This window comes from Musca autumnalis, unplaced genomic scaffold (assembly GCF_047663935.1).
Source record: "Musca autumnalis isolate F117 unplaced genomic scaffold, ASM4766393v1 scaffold_4, whole genome shotgun sequence".
In the NCBI taxonomy this organism is placed as follows: Eukaryota; Metazoa; Arthropoda; class Insecta; order Diptera; family Muscidae; genus Musca; species Musca autumnalis.
Genome location: NW_027411977.1, coordinates 159,586,462 through 159,608,670, shown reverse-complemented (window position 1 = coordinate 159,608,670; position 22,209 = coordinate 159,586,462). Strand labels below are relative to the sequence as shown.

At 36.0% G+C, this 22,209-nt stretch overlaps 1 long non-coding RNA gene across 1 annotated transcript; it reads right to left on the bottom strand.

Annotated features, from left to right (window-relative positions):
- Positions 1 to 15,511: 15,511 nt before the first annotated feature.
- Positions 15,512 to 18,544, bottom strand: LOC141401407 (uncharacterized). Its single transcript, XR_012412349.1, has 2 exons — positions 17,347 to 18,544; positions 15,512 to 17,283 (listed from the first exon to the last, which is right to left on the bottom strand). It is a non-coding gene; the product is annotated as an uncharacterized lncRNA (long non-coding RNA).
- Between the last annotated feature and the right edge of the window lie 3,665 nt (positions 18,545 to 22,209).

The window sequence follows — 22,209 nt, the reverse complement described above, 5'->3', positions numbered from 1 at the left end:
TTGATACAGGATTTGTTTACATTTATAGGTTAGTTCACCCAAAAAAACATATACTGGTGTAATAGCAAAAATTATAAATCATATGTAAAATGTCATTTTTCGCACACACAAAGAATTACACGACGACAAACAAATTCAAAACATACACATGAAATGCACGTAATGTAATATAGCTATTAGGGAACGCTCTATTTAATTGGTCATTCGCGTATGTAAACACAAATTTATCAGCTGTTTTCGTAGTCGACGCAAAGAAAGATTGAAAAACAAAATCTTTTAAGCAAAAAGTGGATGAAAAAAATGAAAAGGTACATAGATTTACCCAGCAAACCAATCGTACCGACACCTTAACGAAATGGGAACAAAATTCGGACGATACGTCCGATGTCTGATCCGAAATCGTAACGATATCTTAACGAAAGTTGTATGAAGTGGTTGACATAATTTCGGAACGAAATGTCGGAGCGACACCGTATCGATTTTGATCCGATTTCGTAACGAAATCTGAAGAAAATCCTTGGGAAATTCGGAAAGGAAATTTCTTTCCGACATTCGTTCCGAAATCTGAACGAAATCGGTACAAAATCTGAACTATTTCCGTTCCGAAAAATCGTTTCGAAATCGGGACGAAATCTGAACGACGTTGCTTCCGAAATTGTTCAGACGTGTCGGACATCCGACATTTGGTTTGCTGGGTAGATATTCAGTAAAGTTAATAAATGGTTTTTATTATTTTGTTTTCGAAGAAGCCAATTATGACTGCATAAAGATTTTAAATTTATTTTCTTTTTTTTTTATTCCAGACTTCACAGCTATTTCTTTATCAGCGGTTGTTAAAATCATTTTTCTTCAGCCAAAATTAAAATTTGGCCAAATGTTCAACTAAACAATAAATACAAACAATGACAGCTGTTATTTATATTTTTAGGTTATGTCATATGAAAATAACATTTGCAGGTGTGAACGCACAGATCGAATGTTGTATGTATGACGCCAATTTTGACAAACATAGAGAATGTCGAATGGATAAAAGAAGTGACAGCTCATATGACATTGATAGATGGTGTAAACACCCCTTAAGTAAGGTGACAACCACTGCTGTGTTCCAGAACCTGAAAGAAGCTACAAATTTTTACTACGATAACATTTTTTCCTTTATGTTATCGAAAAAATTAGTAGATTCTTGCAGTACTGGAACAGACCAAATGATGAAATATTAAGGTGGTGTAATGCTTGGTAGGTAGATGCATCGGCGAATTGCTACAACAAAGCAAATTTTTTTGTAATGTGAACTGTCAAAATTTTCGCCAAATGGTCTGTTGTTGTCTCTTTTTATCGCTTTTGTTTGTCTATAAAGTTAACACATGCTATCTCTTACTTACCGAATATGGTTTTTGTTTTGAATTTTTATGGCGAACTCCTAGTTTTTTAACGTTTTAGATTCGATCAGCTGGGCTGAGGCATCTACCTATGTAATTGTACCATGGCGAATTCCTAGTTTTTTTGACGTTTTAGATTCGATCAGCTGGGCTGAGGCATCTACCTAAGTCCCGGTCCACACTAGAGTTATTTCATTAAAAAAATTGCATGAAATTGTGCGTCTCTAGATCGACTTTGATACTAGTGTAAAATCATAAAATTGCTGTAGTGGGGAATCCGAATTAAGAACGCCTAATTTCATCAAATTTTTTAATGAAATTCACCCTAGTGTGGACCGGGACTAAGTTATTGTACCATGGTTTACATTTACGAAATCCACTCGATTTCAACTGTCAATTCCTTTGCGTATACGTCAAATGAAAACTCATCTGAAATCCATTGGATTTCGTTTCACGTTTAATCAATGGAATTGACAGTTGAAATCGGGTGGATTCCGTAAATGTAAACTTAAGTGCCGTACACATTGTCAGTTTTGACTGACGATTTTTCGAAAATATCGATTGCTTCAGTTTTGTGGGGTTTTACGGAGTGGTCACACTATCATTCATGTTGGATGCCAAGCCGTCAGTCAAATTTGCTCAATAAATATGGGCGCTGGCAACCACAAACTAATAAAAAAACAATAAAATGATGCATATTAACAAATATATGGGTATTTTCTATTTACTTGTGAATGTTGTCCATGAAAATCTCTACTCAGCGACCCATGACTTCTCACTAAATTAAAAATACACATATAATGAATTTGGAAAAGCACTAGCATTTATTTAATAATACAGCACATTTTTTTAGTATTGCAAATTCAATTTAGACACTAGAAGATATTGAGCACATTTGTCCATTGGCACAATACCCGAATCTGTTTGTTTCTTTTTACTTTGGCATCATCCACAGAACCATTTCGTTTTTCCTTTTATAATATTCACTACTTTCACAATTTGGTTTTATGTATAGCTATTCCCACATCTACTAGTACCGCACACACAATTCAAACTCCGGGAGATTTTTATATTTTTTTAACAGCACAATGCAGAAATTTATTTTTTTCCTTTTTGTATTGTCGCCATCCACAGAACCATTTGCCCACTTGCTTTTTTCCTTGTTATCCCGTTCACTGTATCGTCAAATTTCTTTTGTTATGACCGCGTGTATCGCCAATTCCAATAGTAGTTTCCAATAATAGTTCTAGAAATTTAATAAAACACACGAATTCTTCATTTTTATTTGATAATTACACTGCAAATTTATTTCTTGAATGACGTTTTTAGTATAGTACACACTGACAAACAAAACTGACAGTCATCGAGGTCTATTTCGTGAATATTAAAGACTAACTGACAAATTTCTTCTGTAATCTCTAAATAATACCGTATATATTGTATTTCAAACGTTTTTAGCTAAATAAAAGTTGTTATTTGCCGGAAAATTGTCCTAAAAGTACGTTGACTGTCAGTTTTGAATGATAGTGTGTACTCCCCTTTTGGTTCACACTATCATACCATCATACAACCAACACCTGACTGTCCAACAACCACAAAATTTTTTGTGGTTGCATGATGAATGACAAAAATGAATGTTATTGTAAATAAATCGTATGAAAAATTTAAACATTTTCGCACATTGAAGAATTTTCTCTTGTTTTGCGACTGAAGTACAGTACACATTGTCAGTTTTGACTGTCGATTTTTCGGAAATATCGATAAATGTCAAACCGTTCAGCAACCCAAAATATTTGGTCTGTTCCAGTACTGCAAGAATCTGCTAATTTTTACTATTTTTTTCGATAACATAAAGGAAAAAATGTTATCGTAGTAAAAAGTAGTAGCTTCTTGCAGGTTCTGGAACAGAACAATTTTGTGGTTGCCTGATGAATGACAAAAATGAACGACCACACTAGCAAGCAACAACAAAGCTGTCATTCAAAACTGACAATGTGTACCCAGCTTAAGGATAGGTAAGTCGACTTTCGTTTAATCGACTTTTTGCAGTCAAAACATTTAAAAATCGTAGTCGACTTTTGTCTTTGTCTTGTGATCGATTTTCGAGTTTGCCCATAGCGATGTACACTAGTGTTGGGCAATCTCGTTCATTGAGCGGATCGATCTTTTTCATTCCGTTCACCAAAAAGATCCGGGTCTTTCACTTCGTTCTTTGGCTCTTTTTCGTTCAACAATACAAACAATACATTTGACTGTATTATTATTATTTTCTTTTGAAGTCGTTCGTTCTCTGCTGCATATGACTCCGTCGTTCTTTTCACCGAATCGTTCTTTTGAAAATGTTCGTTCACGAATGACACATTGTGTGCTAATGGGGGTGGTTTTGTTTCTGAACGCAGTGGTGGTGGTTTTGATATGAAAGAACCAGATGAACGATTGATGCAAAAGAAAGATATGACAGAGAGATGTGCTACTGAATGAGGTGAGTTACTGAGCGAGAGTAACTCTCTGAATCATTGTTTGTTTTGAGTGGAAATTTGTGCTGCTTGCGCCAAGGCAGCGTTTGTTTAGAGTTTGACTACAAAACCAATGCTTTTGTAAGCAGCAATGACTCGTCCATCGGGGATCTAAATGAACGAAATAAAAGAATGAGCTGGATACGGATCCGTTCGTTCTTTTCACGGAATCGTTCCTTTGAGCCGGTTCGTTCATGAACGACGCAACTCTAATGTACACACGATCAGTTTTGACTGTCAATTTTGCTCAAATAATCGGTTGCTTGCTAGTGTGGCCGCTAATTTTTGTCAGTCATCAGGCAACCACAAAATATTTTGGGTTGCTGAACGGTTTGACATTTCCGAAAAATCGACAGTCAAAACTGAGCGTGTGTACCTCGTTATAGATTGTTGACTTGGCGGTTTTACAGTTTCAAATAAAACTCGATAATCGACGAATAATCGATTATAATCGATTTTCTACGGTTATGAAAAAGTCGAAAATCGAGTTTTAAGACAACTGAAATAATCACAAGACCGAAAAATCGCATTTTTAATTTTAGACCATAATCGAAATGTCGAAAAATCGATTGTTGCTCTACATTACCCTATTTGCAACTTACATGACCTGTAGTGGGATTCTGTAACACATTTTTGCTGTTACCGACAAAAATCGGTAAAATTAAGACTAAAAACATAAAGCAAAGTTGGCATCACTGTTTGTGTCGGTAGAAGCTAGCGACTACTTTTTATTCATCGTTAACTTACCGAAAAATTTCGTTAATTATCGAAATTATAAGCATATTCATTTTACCGACGATTATCGATAACAGCTACAGTGGGATTCTCTAACTACTTAACGACAAAATTAACAACAAAATTTGATAAGTACCGTGAATCGTCGTTAAATGTTATTCTGTACCTACATTTTACCGATTTTTGTAGCTAAGTCCTATCGTTAAATACCGAAAAACATTGCTAAGTTAACGACCAAAAAAAAGTAGTCGCTATGTCTACCAACAAACTTATTTATGTATGTGTTGTCATATTAAAAAGAACAAAACAATTACAATTTAATTCAACATTGGAAGAATTAAAAACGAAAATGGCTTTTGAATATGTCGCAATGGAATTAGAAAATCAAGCTGAAATCAATTTTCGAACAAAGGAAAGAAAAATTCTAAGGCAAATGGAAGATCCATTCGAATTAAGCGACAGAGAGTTTCGGGTATTATATAGGTTAAAAAAGAATACCATATATTCAATAGTGGATGCAATAGGGAGTCGTTTGGAATCCCAAAGAATTACTGGGATAAACCCTGAAAAAATGGTAAGTGTGTAAGTTATCAGGAAACAAATATGCTATTAAATATGTAGTTAAAAATATAAATTAATATTATTAATAAATTTGAATAGTTGCAATAAGGTGCTGACATAGCTGTTAACGCCCTGATTGCGACAATAAGAATATTAAGTAGGGCAATAAGGTGCTGACTTTGTGTCAATGCCCAAATTGCCACAATATGCTTATTATACAATTTGGTGGTGGCTAGCTATACTTTTAGTTTTAGTTCAATTACATTTATACCTTTAATGGGAGCGGTTAGCTCGTACTAATAATAAAGTAATTCAGAAATCAATAACAACGTTGTGTTATTATTATGCATTGACCAAAAGGCCAATGTGATGAAATGGGGATCTTAAATGGATAATTGGCGCCCAACAAAGTAAGATCATCCACGCCCAACTATAACAACACCATCATCTACATTTGGATCAACAAGCAACTGGAGATTTAGTTTATATTTGTAAATATTAAATTAATCAAAAATAAAGACATGTAAGTAGACTTTTTGATAAAACATAGACTTCAAAATTTTATGCACTTTTTGAGAAAAAAAAAAGAATTAAAAAAATAATGTGGAAATGTGTTTTAGAAAATGTGACAAGAATTTAATAATTCAGTGTAAGTGATATCGTAACATGTAACTAAAAATAGTTTTTTCGGCTAAATTTTTCCTTCGTGAAAGTTTCATCCTGAAGTGCTCGTCCATAATAGACATGGATATAATCGAGCTACAGAAGGTGATAGAAGCGGCGGTGAAAAATGCCGTCCGCGAACGAACGGAGCGATTAGAGAAACAATTCCAACTTCAATTTGACGATATAACATCAAGATTTGACCACATTTATGCCAATAGATACTCCTTAGGTACGGAAGAGGATAGACGGAAAATTGACGATAGTTCTTCATGTAAAAACATGAATGTTTTTTCGGAAAAATGTTCGAATTCTAACGAAGCGAAAATGGTCAACTCTTCAGTTAAAATTGGTTACGGGACACCCGATGAACAAATAGAATTCCCTAATAAATTAAAGGAAACAATTAAAAAATTTTGAACTAAATAAACCCAAGGAATTACTGACCCCTAACGAGGCAGTAACCTTAAACAGTTTAGTTCCAATAAATACAAATAATTCAAATTCAGTTCAGATAATTGAACAATCAAAAAGCCGTAATAAAATACGGAATAACTTTAAGAAATCGGACCTGAAGAAATCTAAGGTATATTCGACCTCTAACGAGGCTATAACCTTAAACACTTTAGCTCCGATAATTAATCACACGTTACAAAAAGTGTCGAGCACTTATAAACAATTGGATATAAATAAACCGAAAGAACTGTTGACCTCAAACGAGGCAATAATCGAAAAGTCTTTGGTCTGCTTAAAGTCTGATAATAAAATTATACCTATTAAAGTTAAATCTCAATTTAAAAATAAAGGACTTAGATATCCCCTATTTTTGGAGGACAAACAAAAAGAAAATAACAGTAGCGACAAGTTAATTGAAAATTTAAATGAAATAAATGAAGTTTCCATTATGGATTACAAGAAAGATTTTAGAAATTATAATAAAATGTATCTTCATGACTATATCAAAATCAGATTAAGTCAATTTAAAAGTGAATTTAAAATAAAAAAAATGAAATACTTCAGCCAAAAGAAGTAACACAGTCTGATAAAAATGACAAGAGGGTTAAATATATTAATAAAAATTTTGTAAGAAAGAATTCACACAAAATTATAACACATGGTTTGCTCTTAGAAAAGAAGAGTCGATATAAAGTACTACATCGTTTGCTAATAAACAATAAAAACCCGTTAAGCAGATGTAATACACACAGGCAAAATAGGGTGTTTGACAAAGGCAAAAAAGCCTACTATCCATATTTCATACTTATTGCTCATTTTATTAAATTTTTTTGCAATCTTTTATCTTATTTAATCTTATTTGTATTTAATCCAATTTAGTTGATTTTTAAGTTTGTTTTCTTAAAAAATATTTAATATTTCGCATTATTAGTAATATTCATTAATCTCATATTTTGCCCTTAGTAATCTATTAGAGTCTTCGTTTCTTAAAATTTCGAAAGTAGTAAATACAAGCAAAGCATCAAGTGAGCTCCTTTATAAGATTTTTTATGAGTATTTTAGAAAAATGCGAAAAATTAATAAGTTCCAAGGTTTTTCCACAAAATTGGATTACAGATATGATTAAGTGTTTATTTATCCATACAAATTTTCTAAAAACGATTTAAAATATCATACAATCCCATTTTTAGCATATTATTCAGCAGACAGGTTGAAGTTTTATAAGACAACCGAAGAAAAAATTGCAAACTGACGACAGCTTTAGCAAACCGTTCTATTTAAGCCATGATTCCATGATTCGTCCTAGCAATTATATTACTATCTGTCCTAACTCTAGCTTCTACCTAACATTGGCATATTAATCTTTAGAAACTCAATACTACCTCTTAGTTGAGAATAACTTATTTATTTTCCAATTTTTTATTCAAATGATTACATGATTTTCCGCACTTTAAGAAAGAAATTGTTCTTTCTTAGCCAAAGTAAAAAAATCATTGGTGCACTCAGATTTTTTCTCTAAATTTTTGTTCTTTTTAATTTTCCTTTCTTCGGACATTGTTTTATGGAAGAAAAAATGTTTAACGATCTTAGAAGTTTGATTAAAGGACACTCTTGATCTGTTAAAAATTTGTTTTTAACATAATTGAATTTTATTAAATGAATTTATTAGCAAAGATCTCACTTTACCATTAATTAGAAATTTCTTAAATCCTTCTCTGGATTAAATTCAAGTTGAATTAAGAAACGAACCTCCACCAAAATTCAAAATTTACCCTAATTTCTTTACTACAATAAATATACGCAATTTGTCCAATTGCTTAGTCCATCATTAAGATTGGCAGAATAATAGTAAATCAAATGCAAACAAACGATCCAAGGCAAATGTTGGTCTATTAATAGAGCAATTTCTAGTATCATTAAAACAAAACACATATTACCATCAGATATCTTCTACAAGAAACCTCTCAGAGCTGCGAAGGTAGAAGGTAGAATTTAAACTATAGGCATTTGTAAACAAAACAAAGGAAGTGTCAATAAAATATTTTAATTAAAAAATGTAACATTTGATTAAATATAATTTTCATTTTTAACGTTTCTATGTCATTTCACTAATAACTCGCAGAAAATATAACTCTTTCAAAATACTCGAAATCGCTAAGAATTAATTGACGCTTTTCAAACCCTTGTTTTGCAAATCAAAATTCACACGTACATATGCATATTAGGGCTTTATTTTTTCAAATTCAACAAAATACCGCACATATTAACAAGGTTTTCGCATTGTATCCACTTAGGTATTGTTTGTTCTGAGTTGAGTCTATTGCAAACTTTACCTTATTTCATGAGCATTAGGCAACTTTAAAGTTGGTGTCAACTTTTTATTAATTAAATTTATTAATTTGGATTACATTTATGTTTAAAATATGATTTACATATCGCAATTTCGCTCACCGCTACCTTAACTTGACAGACTAGGTATTTCCTAAATCGGATGTACATGAATTTTAGAGAAAAATCGGTCACTAAAGATGTTCAGTAGATCGACATGTTTGTTATTGTAATGAATACACAAAAGCTTTTAAATTTTGCCTGTGAGAAAAAAGGGCATAATAATGTTTAGACAATCTTGGACATTACTTTAGCCATAGCTAAAACCCTTAGAACTGATTGCCGCATTCTCTGAAAACTCTATCATGGATATGAGTGAATTCATCCTCCGTGGGAAATGATTTTAATGGTATTTTAACCTCATCGAAAATAGAAATAAAAGCACAAAATTTCGTTTTGAAATGGACACTTATATTACAGCACAGGTCAGCAATCTGAGTTTTTACTTATATAAATACTCCATGACTAGTATCTTAATAATAATTCGAACAATTTTTCGACGATTTTTTAGAAGGGGAGTGGCCCGAAAGGTCAATTTGCGATAGATTTATTTGCTTTCTTTCCTTTTATTGCATTGTCCAAGCTGTATTTTTGTTTCTGTTTAATAAATCAATATTACAATAGCATTGCCGTTAGGTCCACAAAGATAATTCAAGAGATCAATTTCTTTTTTATATGCCGGTTAAAAAATCAATAGCGAAATGGGACGGAAAGGCAAATGCAACCAACTCATAGGCAAATCTTGGATATAAGTAATAATAGTGACCAAAATTGCACAGTTTCGCTCAAATTCTGAATTTTAAGATTATTGTCACACTAGCTAAATATAACGTTAAAAACTCCCCAAATTTAGGGAATAATAAATTGAAGTCTATTTATTGAAAGGTTTATAATTTTGCAATTTAATTAAAATTATTAGTTAATGTAAAATTATTAATTAATGTGAATTTATAATAACCATTTAGAATAAGTTATGTAGTGCATGTATTATTTATAATATATGTAGCTCACCTGCGATCGGATTGAATAATAAATCACCAAACAAACAGCAACCACGATGATCGAGCGACGACGATCTAAACGCGCGACTAAATAATGGTCAAGATATATTTACCAGGTTACATAAAGAGCACAACAACAACCCAACTTTGGCCGAAAATTCTTCAAAATATCAAAATGTTTGTTTAAGTTTTCAGATATTATTATTCCATCATGCGCACTACTAAGTACCGATAGTGTCACCATAAGACATGTTTTCACCCACACTCCTGGATCCACTCGCTTTCACGAAATCCGAATATCCTAGAGTAGAGTCCAGCTGCCAAGCGGTCATAATATTTCCTGTAAACCATAACGACACCATATTGCAGTTGGAAGAAAATACAGTTGCAGAATGCGACGATGGGGTCATAGCTGTCAACAATTGTGCAAAGGTCAACCAAGCAACATTCTGTAGAGTAATGAAAAGCGATACCTGTGCGCGTGCAATTCATTCAGGAGGTTCTGCCCAATGCCACACACAACCAAGTCACTTAAGACCTATAACCATCGTGGACGAGGGTGTAATACTGGACATCATTGGCCATAATGATGTTTTAAGCCTGCCGATGTTGCACCGAATGAATGAGCAAAACCTGAAAATCATAAAGGAACTTAGGGATGACGTTGCATCAGATGGCTCCCCAAAAATGTTGTTTGCCGTTGCAATGACAGCAAGTCTATCTTTTAGTGGCGCTATCATCCTTTGCCAATATCTTAAGACAAGACGTGCTTCTAAGAAAATTCAACGAGTTGTTGAAAGCTATGTCGTGGCTGGGACACCCACTTTTTAAAGGGAGAGCAGTTATCAGGAAACAAATATGCTATTAAATATGTAGTTAAAAATATAAATTAATATTATTAATAAATTTGAATAGTTGCAATAAGGTGCTGACATAGCTGTTAACGCCCTGATTGCGACAATAAGAATATTAAGTAGGGCAATAAGGTGCTGACTTTGTGTCAATGCCCAAATTGCCACAATATGCTTATTATACAATTTGGTGGTGGCTAGCTATACTTTTAGTTTTAGTTCAATTACATTTATACCTTTAATGGGAGCGGTTAGCTCGTACTAATAATAAAGTAATTCAGAAATCAATAACAACGTTGTGTTATTATTATGCATTGACCAAAAGGCCAATGTGATGAAATGGGGATCTTAAATGGATAATTTGTACATTAGGTTAAATCACTTTTGAATTAATTGTATCGTTTAGGTGACGTCGTCAATTCGTTTTTTTGCTACGGGAAGTTTCCAAAGGCCTATCGGCGAACATTGGGGCATTTCTCTTAGCCAATCGTCAGTCAGCCGATCTTTACACAAAGTAGCTGATAGCATCAATGAACTCCTTTTGAGGCAGTGGGTTATGTTTCCAAAAAACACATATGAACGAAACATAATGAAAGATAAATTTCGGAACAGTTCCTACCCTTTCGAAGGATGCATTGGTGCTATTGACTGCACGCATGTTGCAATACTAGCCCCTAAGAGAAATGAGGGTGCATATATAAACCATCACGGTTACCACTCATTGAACGTTCAGATGGTAAGTACTTACATATAGGTATATACGATATGAAAATTAAATGTAAAGATATGTTTCCCTTTCAGATTTGTGATCGAAATCTAAGCATTTTAAATGTCAATGCCCAATATGGAGGTTCAAGGCACGATTCATATATATGGGGTTCTAGTCCAGTTCGAATTCTGTTAGAAAGGTCTTTTAATAATGGCGAACGCAGGACTTTTTTAATAGGTATTATAATGGTACATTAACACTACTCTTTTATACACCCCATACACTAATTTCAGGTGACATGGGATACCCGCTTGAACCTTGGCTAATGATTCCTCTACCAAATGAAATACCTGGAACCCCGAGATTTGCATACAATGAAGCTTTGTGTAAAACTCGAAATTGTATTGAAAGGGCATTTGGTGTCATGAAGAATACATGGAGATGCCTTTCTCGTCATCGTGTATTACAATATGATCCTGCATTCGCTGGAAGAATTGTAAATGCATGTACGGTCTTGCACAACATGAAATGCCAATACCGGGAGCCCACGGTAGATCATTACTATGAAAATGAACCAATAATAAGAGAACGAGAATACATTCCTGAGGGTCAACCGCTTCTGTCTGTTGCTCGACGTATTCAGAGCCAAATTATAGAGCAACATTTTTCTTAACTGTATCAATATATAAACTTCCATATACTGTCCATTCTTTTCACATAAAAATAGTATGAATCATAGTTTAAACGTGATGATCTCTATGGAGTAATAAATCAAAATGATATACCTATTGGTATTTTTGCAAGATATCTCAACAGTAATGTTAATGTTCTATAAGACCGCTATCTTTTATTTAACTGCATCTAAAAACCAGGAGAGAAAGCAAAAGGCGGGCGACTATATTGTAACCTAAACCACTATGGATACATAAAATTTTTATAGGTGATTTGCAAAAATTGGAGATATGTGTAAATACCGACCGTTATCTAATTTATATATATATAGGGTCTTTGTTGAACCAAATACGTGAAATCGGTTGGTATTATATATGGGAGCTATATCCAAATCTGAACCGATTTTCACCAAAAGCGATGCCGTTCTTACAATGGCTAAATTTTTATTCTCCAATTTTAGCTGAATCGGAAAATAAATATGACCTACGCGTTACGAACTGACGTACGGACATGCATAAATCGACGCATAAGGTGATTCTATGTTTATGCCTAAAAGGAACTATGAGTCTCTCTCGTTTCCTTTTTATACCCTTCACCATAGTATGGAGGGTATATTAAGTTTGTTTATGCGTTTGTAACGCATTGAAATAATCATTTGCAAACCTATATAGTATATTTATTATTGATCAGTATAAAATTTTGAATCGATCTATGCATGGTTGTCCGTCTGTGGTAATCACTCTAGCATCCACAAAAATTTCGGAAAGATGCGTCTTTTGTTTGCAGGCAGGTCAAGTTTGAAGATGGGCTAAATTGGTCCACCTTCTGTTATATCCCCCATATAACGGCCCCGCCCAATTTCAGGTATGATGATGAAATTTTAAATTTATCAAAAGGTAGATTTATTAGAAATACACTACTGTACGGCTTTCCTCAAAATATCCACATTAAAAAATACAATAACAACATAAAATGTGATGCTTATTTCCTTTATTTGTGGTCACTTAAGTTTCAAAAAAAATATGTAATTGTATATATGCATTTTTATGTGGGGTAAGAGCACCAATAGTCTGCACTTTAACCCTTAGCATTAAGAATAACATTTTTCAATTTACTTATTCAAATTATGAAGTAAAATATAAATTTATTAAACAAAATTTTAAACAATACATTAATGACATACTTCCTCAAATTAAAATAATCTTATATGTCATTGCTGTTGTTCACCGTTTGATTGAAGTTTCACCGTAGTTGTGTTACAAATTGGGAGTTAAGATTTGTACGTGTACCATCTGCAATTTCAGAAGCAACCTTGTAACGGCAATTAAGCAAATCGAAGAAAACCACCATTTAGTCTCAACATGTCTTTTCAACCATATGAATTGACACCACGTAATTATAAATCTGAAAAAATACAAAAAACTAAAATTGTATCAGCCACAAATTCATCGTTCCTAAAAACGTAAACATTGACATACCAAACACATTTTCTGGTTACTGGTTAGTCCCAATTTACATTGGGCGAGTTTACTTGCGGCAATTGTCAGTTTGTGGGTGAGAGAGGGTGTTGAGAGGCAAAGGGTTACCATATACCTCACCTCTCTTTCCCTCAAACAGACAATTGCCGCAAGTAAACTCGCCTAATGTAAATTGGGACTTAAACTGATATAATCCTCAGTTTTCATAAACATTGTTTAAAATTCCAAACTATAACTTTTGCGAGTCAGTTGCTTTTGCCAAAAAATCCTGTTTACTGTTGTTTTGTTGGCTTACGTTTGTCATAATATTTGAGAACAAGCTGCAAGTTGATCTTTTAATTGTAAGCATGAATGCGTATTAGTTGTAGACGTTTGGTGCATTGGAAGGGCGTAGATGTGCCTGAATATCCGCATCCAATAGGTAGAAGAGTGCTGTAGAAAAAAGAAAGGCAATTAAAAGGGTTTCTCACTTATAGCACGTTTACATTTATGAAATCGAGTGGATTTACACTGTCAATTCCTTTGTGTAAACGTGAAATGAAAACTCATTTGAAATACATTAGATTTCGTTTAACGTATAATCAAAGGAATTGACAGTTGAAATCCCCTTTCGCAAGTGTTAACGTAGTATTAGATTATTCAGTTTAATTAATGATTATGAATTGCATTCTCACCATTTATTATGACCAACTGGTATTAAACAAACCTTGATTGGAGCATATATTTCATCATATGAATGACAAGGATTGTGGTGGCTAGTATTATTTAAGAAAGGTTTTGTGTCTTTAATCCATTCGACATCCGACATTCGACATGTTTGTCAAAGTCCATACCACTTTTAGTTTTTGCGTTCACACTAGCCATGGTAGAATAAAGTAAAGTTAGGCCACAGCTAACAGCTGATTACGATTTTTTTCTTTTTATGGCCTAATCTGTCAAAAGCAGGGTTGACATTTTGTACTGTTTTTGACATTATGCAATCATATAGGTAGATATATCGCTGAATTGTTCCAACAAAAAACTTCTGCTGTAACACTATTGGTCTATTCCAGAACTGCAAGAATCTACTAATTTTTACTATTTTTTCCGATAACATAAAGGAAAAAATGCTATCGTAGTAAAAATTAGTAGCTTCTTGCAAGTTCTGGAACAGAGCATATATCTTAAAATTGAAAACAAGGACAAAAAATGTGTGTTCGCGTGGCAAAATAAAATTGGTGATTTTTTTAGCAAAACTTACGAATGAACATCGGATGCCAGCAATCACGATGTCAGATTAGTCAAACTTGTAAAGTAGAAAATAAGTGAATAACATTTTTCACTGTCATAAGTTTGGGAAGAACTTTTGCTATTTTTGGAACACTTTTCCAACAAGAATATTCTGGAGCCTAGCTAAAGAAATGTTTTTACACTATATGGCACTTTTAACATATAAAAAGTGAAGCTCTAAAGGGGTGGGTACATAAGCCGCTTTGCCTGGTTGCCTTGCTTTCCTGCTTCATTTTTGACATAATAAAAATAAAAGAATAAAGGAGGCCGAGCAAATTTCGATCTGAAGGCCTGCGTACATAAGCTGCCTTGCCTGCTTACCTTGCTTACTTCTGATAAAAGAATAAAAAAGAAAAGTGCAACCCAGTTCGAAATTTCCTCGGCCTTCTTTATTCTTTTATTTTTATTATGTCAAAATTGAAGCAGGAAAGCAAGGCAATCAGGCAGAGCAGCTTATGTACGCAGGCCTTGAGTTTGTTACATGTCGAGCGAGTACTTGTGTGATGTGGCAGCTTAATGTACACAGGTGGAGTGGTACTCATCATCATATCGTTTATGTGCTCCGACTTTGCTCCGTCGACCTCACTCGTTCATGCACAAAGAAAGTAGTATCAACATCTATACAATCCTCAAAAAGCTATAAAACGTCGGTGAATTCCAATGTACACTGTTGTGGGTACCTCAGGTGGCAGTTAGGTACCCTTGCCCACCCACTGGGTTCCTTATCTAAACCCCATATGGGTCCCATGTTCTATGAGAACCCCCAATAAGTTTCTTGCCCGTAACCTTCCTTCACATTACCCGATTATATAACAATTATATCCACATGTTAATTTCTTCGTTCAGATAGTAATTCAAAACATTTTTTTATTGTAATTCTGCGGTGTCTAACAATTTAACAAAATTAAGTCAAAGTCGACTTAATTTCAAATATAAAGTCTATGGCAAATAACGATCATTGACTACTTAATGGTAATTAAGAGTAAACAATATTCAAAAGTATAATGTAAAACAATTAAAGGTATAACCAATGGTTAACCCCATTTAAATCGTGCCACTGTGCACGTAAATAGAAAACGATTAAATTCCCCAACCTATTCGAGCTCGATTAGTAAACGGGTGTGTCAAAAGACATATAATTTTCTTATTATATTTGTAAATGGGATTACCAACAAGGCAAAAGCTTATATGTAGTTAATTATATGTATAAGTAATAATGTTTTTTTTTTAAAGCATGCCTAAAGGTATGCTTCTTTTGAGTTCACGTTAAACATGGACAGATTGGATATTTATAAAAACCTCATTAAGTATATTGTACGTGAATACGTAAATTTGTAAATTTTAGATCATGGAAAACTTAATTTCTAATTAAGCCTATTTAATAAAATTAATAATTGACTTAATCTAGAACAAATTATTAGCTGGTTGAATAATATGGTAATAATTAGTACAATTAGTCAATAGACTTATAAATGAATAATCGTAATTAATTGTGAGTAAACAGAAAGATATTTCTGTAGACTATTTTCGAGATTTCAACATAGTCTCCAAAAATATGTTTGATGTTAAAGCCAAGTACTATATCGGTTTTTCTACCTTTCTACTATTCTCATCCTGTATGGTTGGTGAAAGAATTATGATGATGCTGGCTACATTTGGGTATGAGTGTTGTTGTTTTAAATTTGATGATGGTGATGGAGGTTTGGATGGTTGATGGAAATGTCGAAAACTGTATAAAATGTTGATTCTATTGCTGGAGTGAAATGTAGATTCTGTAGATGTCGGGCTATTGTGTGGTGATAAATGTTGATGTATTGGTGACGGTGTGGAGTAAAACTGCATGTAGTTTACACCGTATCAAATGTATATTTGGATTGATGGTTGCATTTTTAGCTAATGTTGGCCATGTTTAATGGAGCTATTCCATGAGTTGTTGGTCTAAGCCATGAAATAAAACAATCAAAGATATAATATTGGGTTTCGGCCTTGTAGCAATGTGGCTATGTTGGTTGACACGTGGGCAGATTTGCTTGACGTCGTCGCCTGTCTACCAAAATGCACTAAACTTGATCTTAATTGGAATGTTGTTTTAAAATTTCTTGTCCAAAATTACAAATGTTTTATGGCAGGTTTCGTGCATATGGGTTGAGGTTCAAGCTGTTAATCTGCGGCAGGGTGGAAGTACAGTGTTCCGTTATATAAAATCACGTGGTTCGGACCTCGATTTCCAGAAAGCAAGACTGCACTTTTTGCTTAACAGTTCCGCGACGACAGGCATATGACAGTGGATGGTATTGTGGAATTCAATTGCTGTAGTCCAAAGGATGAACCGGGTACTACGTGTAATCTTCTACAACGGAACACGTGCTGCTGGCCTAATGGAACTGTACCAGGTCGTGGATGTAATGAGCGCCTAATATTCCATTACGTGCTGATGTAAATGTGCAGCATTTATATTGGGGAAATAATTGTGTGGTGTTGTGGTTATTAATGGCAGGTGGTTAGAGGTGGTGCTTCTGTGCCGAACGAATTTATTGCTAAGGAGGCTATGCACTTTAGGCCACAACATGCGTGGGCCGTTATTTCTTCCTCGTGGACGAGAATTCTAGAAAAAACGCAATAAATTTATGCAATTGCCTCAGAGTTTTGGTCTGAGTATGAAATTCACCTTGTCGTGTTTCCACAGGAACTTTTATACTAGGTGGTTTCCAATGGAAACCATTAGTATGTCCTTAAAACGAATGCACACTTTTAATTTTTACCGCGCACACACACACTTTATTAAATTGCAAGTTTTATGTTAAAACTTGTTGCCGCTTCCACGAATTTTTTGCAATGATCAATATGGCGTTTTAGGGATCGCGAGCCTGATTTTCGTCTGTCATGAGATAATATCGATATTCACTGAAATTGATACCCTTTGTCAGCTGATCGATAAGATGATTCCTTATCGGTGACGCAGTAAACTTTCATTGGATGGCAAAGAAAATTTATCGGGTGACATAACAAACCCGAGCAGCTGACGGACGACCTGTTGAAGGATTGCTGACTCGGGAAGTCAACCTCCTTCTGAAGCTTGGGGTGGGGAAGAACTGCGACCCTTAGATCGAAAATAAAAGCAGGGCAACTATCGAGGTAGGATATGCTGAAGGTCTTTTGCGTGGTAGATCCCTATCTTCCTCCCCTTCAGGTCCTCGATTTCGTAAAGAGCGTTTCCAACTTTCTGTACAACCCTGCATTTCACGAATTTCCGACATAATTTGGCGTTAAGGTTTTTAGAGGCGTCACTCAACACAAAGTTGCGTCTCAAAATCTCTTGACCAGGATTAAACACGACCTCCCGAGATCTCTTGTTATATCTTGCCGCCGATTTTTCATACGAATCGTGAAGTTTTTTTTTTACTGAATTACGAACTAATTCAAGTAAGTTATGTTTCGGTATAATATACACAGACCCATCTTTGTTTGCTAAGTCATATGCGCTGCCATGAGTGATCATGTGCATCCCAAAGAGTGAATAATATGGTGAACAACCTGTGGATGTATGCACCGTTGACCTTAAGGAGCACTCAATGGCAGATAGGGATCTGTCCCAATCTCTTTGGTCCTCAGACACATAAGACCTGATCGCCGCTATAATTGTCCTGTTGGCCCTCTCGGACGCATTCGCCTGTGGCGAGTAAACTGCGTTCCTAAGAGGCAAACAACCGTATTTATTTAAGAATGATGTGAACTCCGAAGACGTGAATTGTTTCCCGTTATCCGAATGGATAATTTGGGGAACGCCGAACTTATGAAAAACTTCACATTCTAGAAATCGAATAACATTCCTGGAATTCGCTTTTCCAAGAGGCTTCAACAAGACAAACTTCGTTAGGCGATCTAAAACAATAAACACAAACTTTGACCTCGGGAATGGTCCAATAAAATCAATATATATCTTCTGCCATGGCCTATGAGTAATGGTCTCTTTGCCCATTTTAGGTCGAAGAATCTTATTGGGAGCCTTTGTCTCCTTACAAACAATGCAAGAGTTGATGTATTCACAAACCTGTTTAGCCATTTTAGGCCAGTATAAATATTGCCGTAACGATGCTATTGTTCTACCAATCCTGCAATGAGCTTTAACTGAAGGGGCATGTGCGTTTTCAATGAGAGATGTTGTTAATCCTGAAGGGATCCACAATTTCCAAAGAAAGTTTTCATGCACATTTGTGCCATCTGACGGTACAGTCGTTTTGTAAACAAAAGAGTCGGAGATTTTGACGTCGGGAAGGCTATCCTGGTTTTCTGATACCCTATTAATCAACTGCAGATATTCTTCACTTTTGAATTCCGGTGAGTCCAGATCGACAAGAGGGTTTTCATCTATGAACATGTTAACTTCATCTATGTGTATGCGTGACAATGTGTCAGCAACAACATTTTGTGAGCCTTTGCGGTGCTGTATGTTGAAGTTGAACGATTGGAGCTTCAAGCTCCATCTTGCCAACCGACCACTGAGGTCTTTTTGCCCCATCAGCCATTTAAGTGCGCTATGGTCCGTTACCACTGTGAAAGGCATAAGTTCAATGAACGGTCTGAACTTCTTCACAGCACTGATAACGGCCAAGCACTCACGCTCAGTGACGCTATAGTTCCTTTCAGCTCGAGTCAACTGAGCGGAGTGAAAGGCGATGGGACGCTCCAACCCCTCAGCGTCGAGTTGGTACAAGACTGCACCAATACCTAAGTTGGAGGCATCACATTGAACATAAAATCTCTTATCGAAAACTGGGTGATATAACACCGGACTGGTCGTAAGAGCAATTTTCAATTTATTGAAAGCCTCGATAACTTCATCGCCAAATGAAAATGCTTTGCCCTTTTTCAACGTAGAAGTTATAGGAGCAGTGATTCCTACCTTGCGAAGCAGAATGATGTGTGTCTCAAAGTCTGGAGAAACCACAAGGAGTTCGTCGAGGTACACGAAGACTTTGTTCTTCAGGTCCGGTGAAATCACCTTATCCATTAACCGACATAACCGTTGGGCTGCGTTGCACAACCCAAACGGCATGACGGTAAATTGATAATGCGGTCTCCCCGGCACTGTGAACGCGGTCTTCGGTCGACCATCTACTGCCAGAGGAACCTGCCAGAAAGCGTCCTTTAAATCAATGCTTGAAATAAAGTACGTGTCCTGTAATCGGCCTAACAGAGCATCGATGAAGGGTAGCGGGTAAGCGTCCTTGATGATAACATCATTCAGCTTTCTCGCGTCTAAGCAAAGCCTATTTTTCTCGTCCTTGATGGTAACATCATTCAGCTTTCTCGCGTCTAAGCAAAGCCTATTTTTCTCGCCCCTACGTACGAGCGTGACTGGCGAATTCCATGGCGATGTACTGGGTTCTATAACTCCTAGACTTAGCATGCGATCAAGTTTCTGGTAGATCAAATATTCGACAGCCGGTGACACTGGATAGTGCCGCTGTTTAATTGGAACTGCATCACCGGTGTCGATGATGTATTCCTCTACACCTGTCTTTCCAAGACCATACTTATCAAAGTCTTTAAAGCTTTGCTTTGCTTCTTCAAGCAACGCTGACTGGTCTGGTGACAAGATGTGCATGTCGGAATCTTGAACCTGGGAACTGATCTCTAAACTGCTTATTAAGTTAGGAGCTACTCTAAATTCTTTCCAGAAGTCTACACCACAGTACATGGAATTCTCTAAACCTGGGATCAGATATACATATCTCCATGGTTTTCGTCTGGCCATCGTACGAGAGCTCTACTTTGACTTTACCTAGACACGATACTCGCTGCCCATTCGCGGTACCAACGCTACACTTGTACACAGGTATAACCTCTAAATTCAATTTTTCAACCAATACAAAACAGTCTTTACCGAGACAGGTGAAAGTGGCTCCACTGTCGAAGAGAGCCAGAACAGAAATACCATTGAGAACAACCTCGCGAAACGGTCGAGGATCTTTGGACTTTAAATCGTTAAAAGTGGTGGATGCCAATGACAATCTCTTCGCACGTCTAATTCTGTATCTCTCTCGAGCTTTCATTCTTTTGGAAACAAAAGTTGTAGATTTAGCAACAATTTCAGAATTAAAGATTCTTTCTCGGGCCTTAATATAATTTGCCATACGCACATGAAATGGTAGAGTCAAGTCTGGTTTGGTTTTAATAGGGGAAGATCCGGTGCAGTAGCAGTAGTAGTAGATTTATTTTCAAAATTCAGTCAATCTACGGTTTGCGTTGAGCGGGATTCTCCCTTGAACTTGTTGGTTGATCGATTATTTTGTATACAATGTGTGCATTGGGGAGCAGTTACTCCCGGAGAACCACAACGAAAACAAAATAGAGACCGCTGTGAACTGAGACATTTTTTAAAAACGTGACCGTTTTGTCCGCAGTTCCAGCAAAGTGACGTGTCATTTTTGGGAGGAGCAGATGGTTTTGACGCAAGTCTCAACGCATCTATACCCCTGTCAGGGGTAACAATCTTGACGCGATACAGGGGCTTAGGTCGCAATCTCTCGGTACTCGACATGGCATCTTAAACGGACTAATAGAGCTCCGTTTTACTTGACTTTTTTGAGCGCGAGAGAGTGCGGCTGACCAAAGGTTATCCAGGTAGCGATCTCCTACCCATCAGAGATCCCCCAACACCAACGACAGCCCTACGTTAGACATAATTAACGACAGTCTAAACAGACAGAGCAGGGTCCTCCTATCCAAAATAGATGAGAACTTTCTCACATCAACAAATTTGGATGACGAACAGGTCGACGAGGCAAATGACTCAACTTTAACCAACGAGGAAGAAATGATGGAAACCACCATTATTCCCTCCACAGGTCAAGCTGAGTCGTCACCTCTGTCCGACAAAATCGTTCCTCCAGTTTGTTCATGAGAAAAACCCTCACAGCTTCTTAGGCAAACTGCGGTTGATGAAGTTGTCGGAGAGTGCGACGCAACCATGGAAGTCATGGATGAGTCGCAAAAACCCACAACCTCAAAACGTGCAAGCAAAGAGGCTATGGATAGGAAAGACTATCGCTTTGCAATCTCGTATTGTGGGCGATTTGTCGATAAGGACCCCAAGACCATCACCGAAAGGGAATTTAAATTGATTAGGAAGAACCTAAAGTTTGTGAGGAGATTTGAAAGGAAATATCCTCACCTAACGATTAAGGATTTCCTAATCAATAAAATTCCCACGTCGAGTGAGGGAGGGTATTCTGCCGTAACCCGTACGGATGTGACGACAGACCACCCTCCTACTACTATACACGTCGGGGACCTGGCAAAATCACAGTCCATACAGACTGTGAAGAAGCCAACAAGGTCAAAAACCAGGCCCAAAAAAACCGCTGCCTCCCCAAACCCCTCTGCTGCCCCTTCTTCTAAGCCCATAAACAAGGTGATGGAGGTGGGTCGGCTGATGGGCAGGGGGAAGCTCGAAAAACGGGATGAGAAGTCAGTGCCAGGGAACACTTCTTCAAAGACCAGTGGTACCTCAAGGACAAACTCCACC